The sequence below is a fragment of the Mus pahari genome, chromosome 3, assembly GCF_900095145.1.
Source record: "Mus pahari chromosome 3, PAHARI_EIJ_v1.1, whole genome shotgun sequence".
NCBI lineage: Eukaryota > Metazoa > Chordata > Mammalia > Rodentia > Muridae > Mus > Mus pahari.
The window spans coordinates 145,964,791-145,974,009 of NC_034592.1; the positions used below are offsets into that span (position 1 = coordinate 145,964,791).

At 45.9% G+C, this 9,219-nt stretch overlaps 1 protein-coding gene across 4 annotated transcripts in view; it reads left to right on the forward strand.

Moving 5' to 3' along the window:
- Pkig (cAMP-dependent protein kinase inhibitor gamma) overlaps window positions 1–9,219 on the forward strand; it is a 73,533-nt gene that overhangs the window by 1,530 nt on the left and 62,784 nt on the right. The window contains exon 1 of one of the 4 annotated variants that reach the window (XM_029536338.1): window positions 4,286–4,380. The exons of the other annotated variants lie outside the window; for them this stretch is intronic. The gene's annotated coding sequence lies outside the window, so the exon portion shown is untranslated. Of the gene's footprint in view, window positions 1–4,285; window positions 4,381–9,219 lie in introns of those variants that run through there. 4 annotated transcript variants of the gene reach the window in all.

Below are 9,219 nucleotides of genomic sequence, written 5' to 3' on the forward strand. Positions count from 1 at the left end.
TAAAGGCGTGCGCCACCACGCCCGGCTTGGTCTCCTCACTCTTATTTTTTGCTTTGCAGCCAGTTCTTTATGATGATTCAAAACAAAAACAAAAACAGATATTGACAATTGTCTTAGACCTTTTTTTATTATTAAAACTACATAATCTGGGTTGGATAGCTTTAGCAAGAGAAGAGGTTTCAGAGCTGTTGAGATGACTCAGCAGTTAAGAGCATGGACTGCTCTTCCAAAGGTCCTGAGTTCAAATCCCAGCAACCACATGGTGGCTCACAACCATCCGTAATGAGATCTGATGCCCTCCTCTGGTGTGTCTGAAGACAGCTACAGTGTACTTACATATAATAATAATTAAATCTTAAAAGAAAAAAAGAGAGAGAGAGAGAGAAGAGGTTTCTTTAGCTTACAGTTCTGGAGATTCTTGGGGCCCACTTCTGACCATGGCCTTTTTATGGCAGAGTTCTAGGAGGGCTCAGCTTGTTGAGCATATCACGAGATGGGGATTTCTAGGGTTCCTCTTTCTGTGGTGTGGGGGTTTAAGAGACCCTTGCCCACAGCAGGCACGGGGCACTGCCTCTGAGCTGTTTACCATTGGCTTTCTCTCAGACAGTTCCCGGATCCAGTCACAACCTCTGACCTTGTCTGATGCTAATTTCTTTCTCTGGACACCACGTCAGTATGGGTTCCTCTGTCTTCACTCACTGTCTGAAGCAGAAGTGAAATGTCAACGTGTGAACCCTTGGGACATGCCCACAAACTACATCTAACCCATAGGAAGTGTGAGGTGCCTGCCACTGGGCAGAGCTGGATGAGAAAGCTGGTTCTTATTGTGGCGATCAGGGCCTAGTTGGGAAATGAGGCTGACAGTGGCTGTGTTGCTGGGTGTTTCTGATGAGGTGAATACAATCCAGTTGGAGGTTGGGGGAAGGAGTAGTGAGAATTAGCTCTATCTGGAGAGATTGTGAGAATGGAAAAAGACAGTATTTCAAAATATTGAAAAGCAATGCCAAACCAGGCGTGGTGGCGCACGCCTTTAATCCCAGCACTTGGGATGTAGAGGCAGGCGGATTTCTGAGTTCGAGGCCAGCCTGGTCTACAAAATGAGTTCCAGGACAGCCAGGGCTATACAGAGAAACCCTGTCTCAAAAAACAAACAAACAAACAAACAAACAAATAAAAAAGCAATGTCACCTAGCCCAGCGTGGTACCTGCCTGTCTTCCCAGCATTTGGAGGTGGAGGCAGGAGGACCAAGAGTTTAAGCCCTGGCTCCAGAGCAAGTTCAAGGCTAGGCTGGGCTGAGCGAGACCTTATCTCAGCATGCACATGCACACACAGTTTATTTGTGAATTTGTTTATTTTGAGATGCTTGTTTTGTAGGCCACGCTGGCCTAAAACCTACAGTGGCTCATCTACCTCTGCCTCCAGAGTACTAGAATTAAGGGCGTGCTACCACACTGGGCAGTACTAGTGTGTTTCTGGAGGCGAAAGCAGTTCACTACAGCTCCAAGTGGAGCGTCAGTGCTGAGCAGCCGTGGTGCTTCATACCTGCAATCCAGAAAGCAGAGGCTGAAGCAGGAGGATCAGGAGTGTGGGGCCAGCCTGGGCTCTATAGCCAGGCCTTGTATCAACACTCTCTTCACCCCAAAACCCCAAATAACACTGGAAGATAATGAGAGATTTTTTTTTTTTTTTTTTTTTTTTTTTGATAATGAGAGATTTTTAAAGGCCCAGATCTGAGGGCTGCTGCTTTGCAGTCTTGGAAGAACCATTCACTTAGGTGACACCAAGAAGAAATGGCTCTGGAAGTAAGAGGAAACCAAGAATGTGTGGTCAGGTGGCCAACAGCTGCAATTAAAGTCAGAAGGTGTCAACTGAATAAATAAGTTCCAGAGGTCACTAGGGACCTGACTGAGCAGATGTGACGAAATGGCGGGGGTGGAATCTCTAATGTCCCAGCTTCCAAAGCTTCGGTGTAATGGATCAGTGGGAAGAGGTAAGAGTGGGATGTGAGAAGACAGAGCAGAGGCAGCTCCGTGCAGGGTGGCTGTGGAGGGAGGGGGAGGCTGGAGCTCCACTGAGGAGTCGGGGAAGGGTTTTCTTTAAAGCATGGGAGACAGCTTAACTGCAGTTGGCACAGAGCTGGTGGGAGGGAAGGCTGAGAAGACCCGGGAGTGCAAGGGAAACGGGATAGCACAGCTGTCTCTAGAAGGCAGGAGTGGAGAGGCTCAGGCAGAGAGGTTATTGCCAACAGTACATTGTTGGCAGGCACCAACCGCAGACAAAAGGTGTGTGTGTGGAGCGCAGACGATGCTCTCGTTATTGGCAGGTAGCAGGCCTTTTCAAACTAGTCTAGGAAGTGCTTGTCATGCACTAATCTCAATATAACCTTGTTTGGGGCAGGTTGCTGGGGGTTGAACTGAGTGCCTTGTGGGTTCTAGGCAAGCAATCTAGAATCCCTCAATGATGTAATCTTTATAAAACCTTTATGAAACAGGTTCTGTTATGATCTTCAGTTTATGGATGAAACTATGGTAAAATGCTTACTCCAGGTCAGAGTATATTTGGGTTCTGTGTTTTAGTTTGCTGAGGAGGTCGGAGTGTTTAATCCTTGTGTGTGTGTGTGTGTGTGTGTGTGTGTGTGTGTGTTGTGTGCACCTGTGTGTACAGGTGTGATGTTCTTCTCCATCACTCTCCGTCTTTCACTGAACCTAGAGTTAGGTTGGCAGCAGCAAGCCCCAGGGATCCCCTTTCCTCCATCCTCCATAGTGCTGGGGCTACAGGCATGCACAGCCATGCTTGTGTGTGTGTGTGTGTGTGTGTGTGTGTGTGTGTGTATAGCTGGGCTTGTGGGCACCATGTGGCTGCTGAGACTCAAACCCGGTCCTGAGTAGACTAGCAGCTGCTCTAACCTGAGCATCCCTCAGCCTTGTACTCATCTTTCCCGTGGATGCTGGAGGTTTAAACTTGGGTCCTCCTGTTTGGACAGCTGCTCCCCACTCAGGTTTTATTCTTGGTCACAACCTTGATGCTGTCAGTTTATACTTATATTATGTGCTGAGATAATTTGGGAAATAATTAAAAAATACTGGTGGCACATGGAAGGCAGAAGCAGGCAGATCTCCAAGTTAGAAGTCAGCCTGGTGTACAGAACGAGTTCCAGCACACCCAGGGCTGCAGAGAGAAACCCCAGCCTTAAAATCCCCACCCCCCTCCACCCCCCCAAAAAGGAAGAAAAGCAGTTGCTTCCCCAGAGGACCCAGTTTCAGTTTCCAGTACTCACGTGGTGGCTCACAACCATCTCTGACTCCAGTCCCAGGGGATCTGACACTCTCTTCTGGCCTTTGTAAGTACCAGGTATACCCATGGTCCACAGACATATATGTAGGCAAAACACCTATATACTTTTTTTTTCTTTAAGACAGTGATTCTCTGTGTAGGCCTGTCTGTCCTGTCTGTCCTGTAACTTGCTCTGTAGACCAGGCTGGCTTTGAACTTGAGATCTGCCTATCTCTGCCTCCTGAGTGCTGGGATTAAAGCTGAAACAAGCAAGTGCTTCTAACTGCTAAGCAATCACTCCAGCCTTCCCCCATAACTCAAATTTATACTTACTAAACAATCTCCATTTCTCCTCCCCCTCAGTTCTGACAGCTTGCTTGCTCGCTTCCTTCCTTCCTTCCTTCCTTCCTTCCTTCCTTCCTTCCTTCCTTCCTTCCTTCCTTCCTTCCTTCCTTCCTTCCTTCCTTCCTTCCTTCCTTCCTTCCAGATATCTCAGTAATGAAGTCACACATTCACTTTGTTTTCAGTTATCAGTTATTTCACTTAACATAGAGTCTTCAAAGTTCAGCCTTGTTATATATAACGTGCCAAGTTTTCCTCTTATTGAAACAGTCTTACTATGTAGCCCCAGCTAGTCACAAACTCAAGGCAGTCCTCCTGCCTCAGCCTCTTGTATTCTGAGCGTAAAGGTATATGCCACTGTAGTGGCTATTCCTGGTTGTCAACTTGACTGTATCTGGAATGAATTACAGTCCAGAATTGGAAGGCTCACCAGTGATCCTAATCTGGAGGCTGGGTGATAGAAGTTTCTGACCTGGATCTTGGAATGGAGATCTTGAGGCACAGTGGCTATGAATCACAGATTAAGAGAGGGAGATCTCTGAGTTTAAGGTCATCTGGGACAAAGCAAGTTCCAGATCCAGGCTTGGTGGTGCACATCTTTAATCTGGGCCACACCTTCTACTAGAGACCTACAGAAGGACATTGGAAGAAGGAAGATTCTCTCTTCTTCACCTGCTTGCCTTGTGGGACTGAGCAACTGCTAGATCCTTGGACTTCCATTCACAGCTACTGCTGACCGTGGTTGGGGAGTTTGACCACAGACTGTAAGTCATTAACAGATTCCCTTACTATATAGAGACTGTCATAAATTCTGTAACTCTAGAGAACCCTGACTAATACAGCCACCAAGCCTGGTTCCTTTTTTAAGGTTGAATAACACTTCATTGTGTGCTTCTAGCACTTGGCTTATCCATCTCCACGGGGGACTCTTGGGTTGCTTCAGTGTTTTGGCTCTGATAACTAATGCTGCTGTGAAACATGAGTGTGTGAGGAAGGGAAGCACTTTATGTCTGTGTTGTAGGTTCATGGGGGAAGTGCCCTGTACTCAGTGCCTTGTTCTCCACCACCTCCTCCTTCACCTCCAGACAGAGTCTAACTATGCAGCCTTGGCTGGCCTGAATTCATTATATAGGCCAGGCTGGTCTTGAACTCAGAGAGCCACATGCCTCTGCTTCTGGAGTACTGGGCTTTAAGATTTATACACCAGGCCATGCTACCATATTATCCCCCCACCCCACCCCCAGCCACCCAATTTTTTGGAACAGAGTATTATGTGGCTCAAACTGGCCTAGGACTCTTTTTGTAGACAGGAATGACCTTGAACTCTCCTTATCTTCCTGCTTCTGCTTACCAAATGCTGGGCATTTCAAGGAAACAAAACTTCTCAGGATCTGAGCTGGAAAAAGGGTTGGGGTTAAGAATGGATAGTGTAGCTGGGCGTGGTGGCACGCGCCTTTAATCCCAGCATTCAGGAGGCAGAGGCAGGCAGATTTCTGAGGTCGGGGCCAGCCTGGTCTACAGAGTGAGTTCCAGGACAGCCAAGGCTACACAGAGAAACCCTGTCTCGAAAAACAAAANAAAAAAAAAAAAAAACAAAATAAACAAAAGAATGGTTAGTGCTATTCCAGAGGACCTCACCCTGATTCCCAGTGCCTACATCAGGAAACTCCCAACAGCTTGAAACTCCAGAGGGGCTGCAGTCATTCTTACACACACAAAACCATAATTAAAAATATACATAAATCTTAGCAGTGTGTAGTGGCACATGCCTTTAATCCGAGTACCTTCAGGGCAGTTTGAGGCTAGCCTGGTTTACACAGTGAATTCCAGGACAGCTAGAACTACATAGTGACACCCTGTCTCCACAAAACAAAACAAAACAAAACAGAAACATTTAAAAAAATCCTAAACATAAATCTTAAAATGAATGAATAAAGAAAAAAGAATTCACAGGGTCTGGATGACCTCAGCCCATCACCTTCTCTAGGCCTACACCCCTGAGATCCGCTTCAGAGCATCTTGGAGGGAGCCAGGTGTTAATACTGACATTTGTAAATAGCTCAACACTTCAAATTTCTGAAAGATGCAAGCCCATAATCTCATCTCCCCTAGCAGCAGCCCTGTGAGGTGGGGAAGATTCTTCCTGTTTTCAGAGGGGAAACCTTAGATGAAAGGATTCTGGAGACTCCTGGAAGCTGTGACCCCTAAGTCCTGGGGTTTAAAATCTCAGCTTTCCTCCTATGCCTTTCTATATTTTTCTTCTCCCTCCCTCCCTCCCTCCCTTCCATTCACCTTTCCTTACCAACTGGAGATTGAAGGAGCCCAGGGCTAGGCAATGATAGAATGCTGAATAATAAATCCCACAGCCCTGGCCCCATGCTGCTTTTGAGACAATCTCTAGCCCAGGCCTGTAGTGAATTCCCACTAAGTAAGGGGAAATGACCTTGAACTTCTGAACCTAGAGGTATGTTCCATGCACAGTTTCTGTGGTGCTGCGGCTCACATTCAGGCTTCCTGCATGCTAGGCACGCACTCTACCAACTGAGCCACACCCTGAGCCCCTATTCTTCAAGTACCGTTTTGGAGAGATTGCAAATACCTTTTAGAAAAAGGTACCTTGGCATTGCAGTGATCTTGTCTTGCTTCATTTGATGGCTACAGCCTTTCCCCAGGCCACCCAGCTTTTCTGTTCACAATGGTTCACTCTGGGAGAAACTGTTCAAAGATGGCAGCATCCGTGATTCTGTGTTCTACAGAGTAGGTACAGTCAAGTGTGTATCTTGTCTTTAACTATCCCTTCCCCAGTCTCCTGATGTCCCCAACACACCCCCTTCCACCTTCCTGTCCTTTCTGTTGGGTATGTGTGTGTGTGTGTGTGTGTGTGTGTGTGTGTGTGTGTGTGAGAGAGAGAGAGAGAGAGAGAGAGAGAGAGAGAGAGAGAGAGAGAGAGAGAGAGAGAGAGATCAGAGTCTGAGACTAGTGGTGCTGCCTGGTGGGGATTGGTGGGGATGTTGTTGACTGATGTTGTTGCCGGGATCTTATGCAGGGTTGTGCATGTATCCACAGCTGGAGTGTGTTCATGACTGTAAAAGCCATGTTCTGTTCAGAAGACAGCACCCACATGACACTCCTCCCCTCCTGTAGCTCTTATCCCCTTTCCGCCTCTCTTCTGCAGTGTTCTTGAGCCTTGGACATAGGGAGTGTGACACGGATGTCCCCTTTAGTGCCCAGTGCTCCTGGTTGCTTATTCTCAGCATTCAGACAGTTACCACTCTCTTCAGTAGCCACTGCCTACTACAGAAAGAAGCTTCCCTGACTTAGCTAAGAGCAGCACAGATGTACAGATGGAAACATTTAGAAGGCAGTTTGGCAACATGAAAAATTTAGAAAAATAACAAAAGTAGGTTCCCCTGTAGAACCTATGATCTCTCCACTATGGCTTTTGACCAGTTTATAATATCGGGCATCAACTTCCTCCTGTGGAGCAGGCCTCAGATTCAGTCAGAAAGTGGCTGGTCACCTCCTTGACAATCATGCCACTATTGTACTAGGTTGATATTGTAGCATCCAGGATCTGGTGCTGGGTAAAATCATTACTATCCTTTCTTCTCCAGCGGCCTGAATAGCACTGTCTGGTACTAGAAAACTAGAAAGTCAAAGAATAACAGATACTCTTAACTTCACATCTCTAGCCCCTTAAGGATCTTAAAGAAAAATGTCAGCTGAGAGATGGCTCAGTGAGTAAAGTGCTTGCCTGGTAAGATTGAGGACCTTAGTGCAGTCCCCAGCACCCATGTAAAAGCCGGCCACGTATGTCTGTATGTCTGTGTGTCTGTGCTCTCAGCTCTAAGGACGTAGACACAGGAGAACCCCTGGGGCTTGCTGGCCATAGGTTTAGCTGAATCGGCATGTTCCAATTCAGTGAAAAATTCTGTCTTAAACACACGCAACACACAACTTCTGGCTTGTGAATGTGTGAGCACATAAATGTGCATACACACATCTTCTCTAATCTCTGTTTTGTCCAGAGACTGCAGAAGAATTTACACCTCCAGTCCCTCTCTGCAAGCCACCATGATGGCATAAAAGAGAGGAAGTGGCTTTCCAGACCTGATTTTGTGTTTGGCACTCATCCTTCTGTGAGCCACTTACTGAATTGAAATAATACTTGTTAAAAGTTTGGACTTCCTGGAGAGTTCTGTATAATGGAATTTCCTTCTTTACTCCTGTAGCACTCTGAACTTTTCTTTTTATAGCATTTCTCATGATGACTAGTTCCTTCCACAGTTACTTTTGCTGTGTGTGTGTGTGTGTGTGTGTGTGTGTGTTCAGTTCTTAGCTTGTTGAGGATAAGAATTCCTCCATGGACCTTTACCTACCCTTACACATAATTGGGGATCAGGTCTTTGTTCTCAGAACTAGTGAGTGAGTCAGTGCCCTTTTACTGCAGGTCCCTCTAGAAACACTGTCTTTGAATTCAATCTTAGTGGAGGCTAGTCATCGGGCTTCTTCGGTGGGTTAGATTTTGTGTTAAGGGAAAACCATAAATATTTATAAGATAATTTCTAATCTAAATAAAACAAGAGCAGATAGTAAAAAGCAGTCCTCATTCTCACCATCCAGCTTTAATAATTACTTATATTTTAGAATGAGTTATGATTGGAGATGAAGGTGGAGAGAACATTGGGGTTCTAGGGTGGCCATTTTGATTTTCTGGGTAGAGATGCAGAGCATGTAAGATGAGCAGAGTAGACAGAGAGGAGGCTGGTGGACCACTGAAAGGCCAGCATGCCTTTAGTGAAAGACTATTGTGTGCACTATCTGAGTTGACATACACAAGTGCAGAGAACAAAGCCCATCTCGTGATGAGTGATATTTAGGTGCCACTGCTGCTGGTGCCTGTGGTCAGCACTGCCCAGCAGCAGACAGAAGGGTAAGTGTGGCAGTTGAGGCACTAAATGACCTTAGGTGCCACCCTTTCCAAGCTAGAGTTTCTTCACATGAGAATGGGGCTAAGAGTATCAAAGCCATCTAAGCCATCAGAACATCACAAGTAATAAATGTAAATGCATTCTGAGTTAACATTAAGGACAATTTGCCAGAGTGTTCTGACCTCGAGGGAATCAGACCCCTGGGATGTTGGGGGTTGTATGATTTTCCATTTGGAGACCTCATGAGCTTTCTCCGAGCTCCATTTGTCAGTCCAGCAAATAAACTTTATAACATAATAAGTTCTCTTTTTCATTTGCAAAAAAGGTGTGTTTTATTGTTTCTCTGTGAGATCGAGTCACTCTATAGATTTTTGATTGGTCTCAATTGGCTATGTAGACCAGGCTGGTCTCAATGTGTGGTGGTCTTCCTGCCTTGGTTGCCTGGGGACTGCAATTATGGGCATGTACTGTTGTGCCTGGTCACATGTTTATTTTTCCTTCCTTCTTTCCTCCCCAATCTACCTCCTTCTCTCTCTCTCTCTCTCTCTCTCTCTCTCTCTCTCTCTCTCTCTCTCTCTCTCTCTCTCTTTTCTTATTTATTTAAATTATTTTTTATTAGATATTTTCTTTATTTACATTTCAAATGCTATCCCCAAAGCCCTCTATACCCTC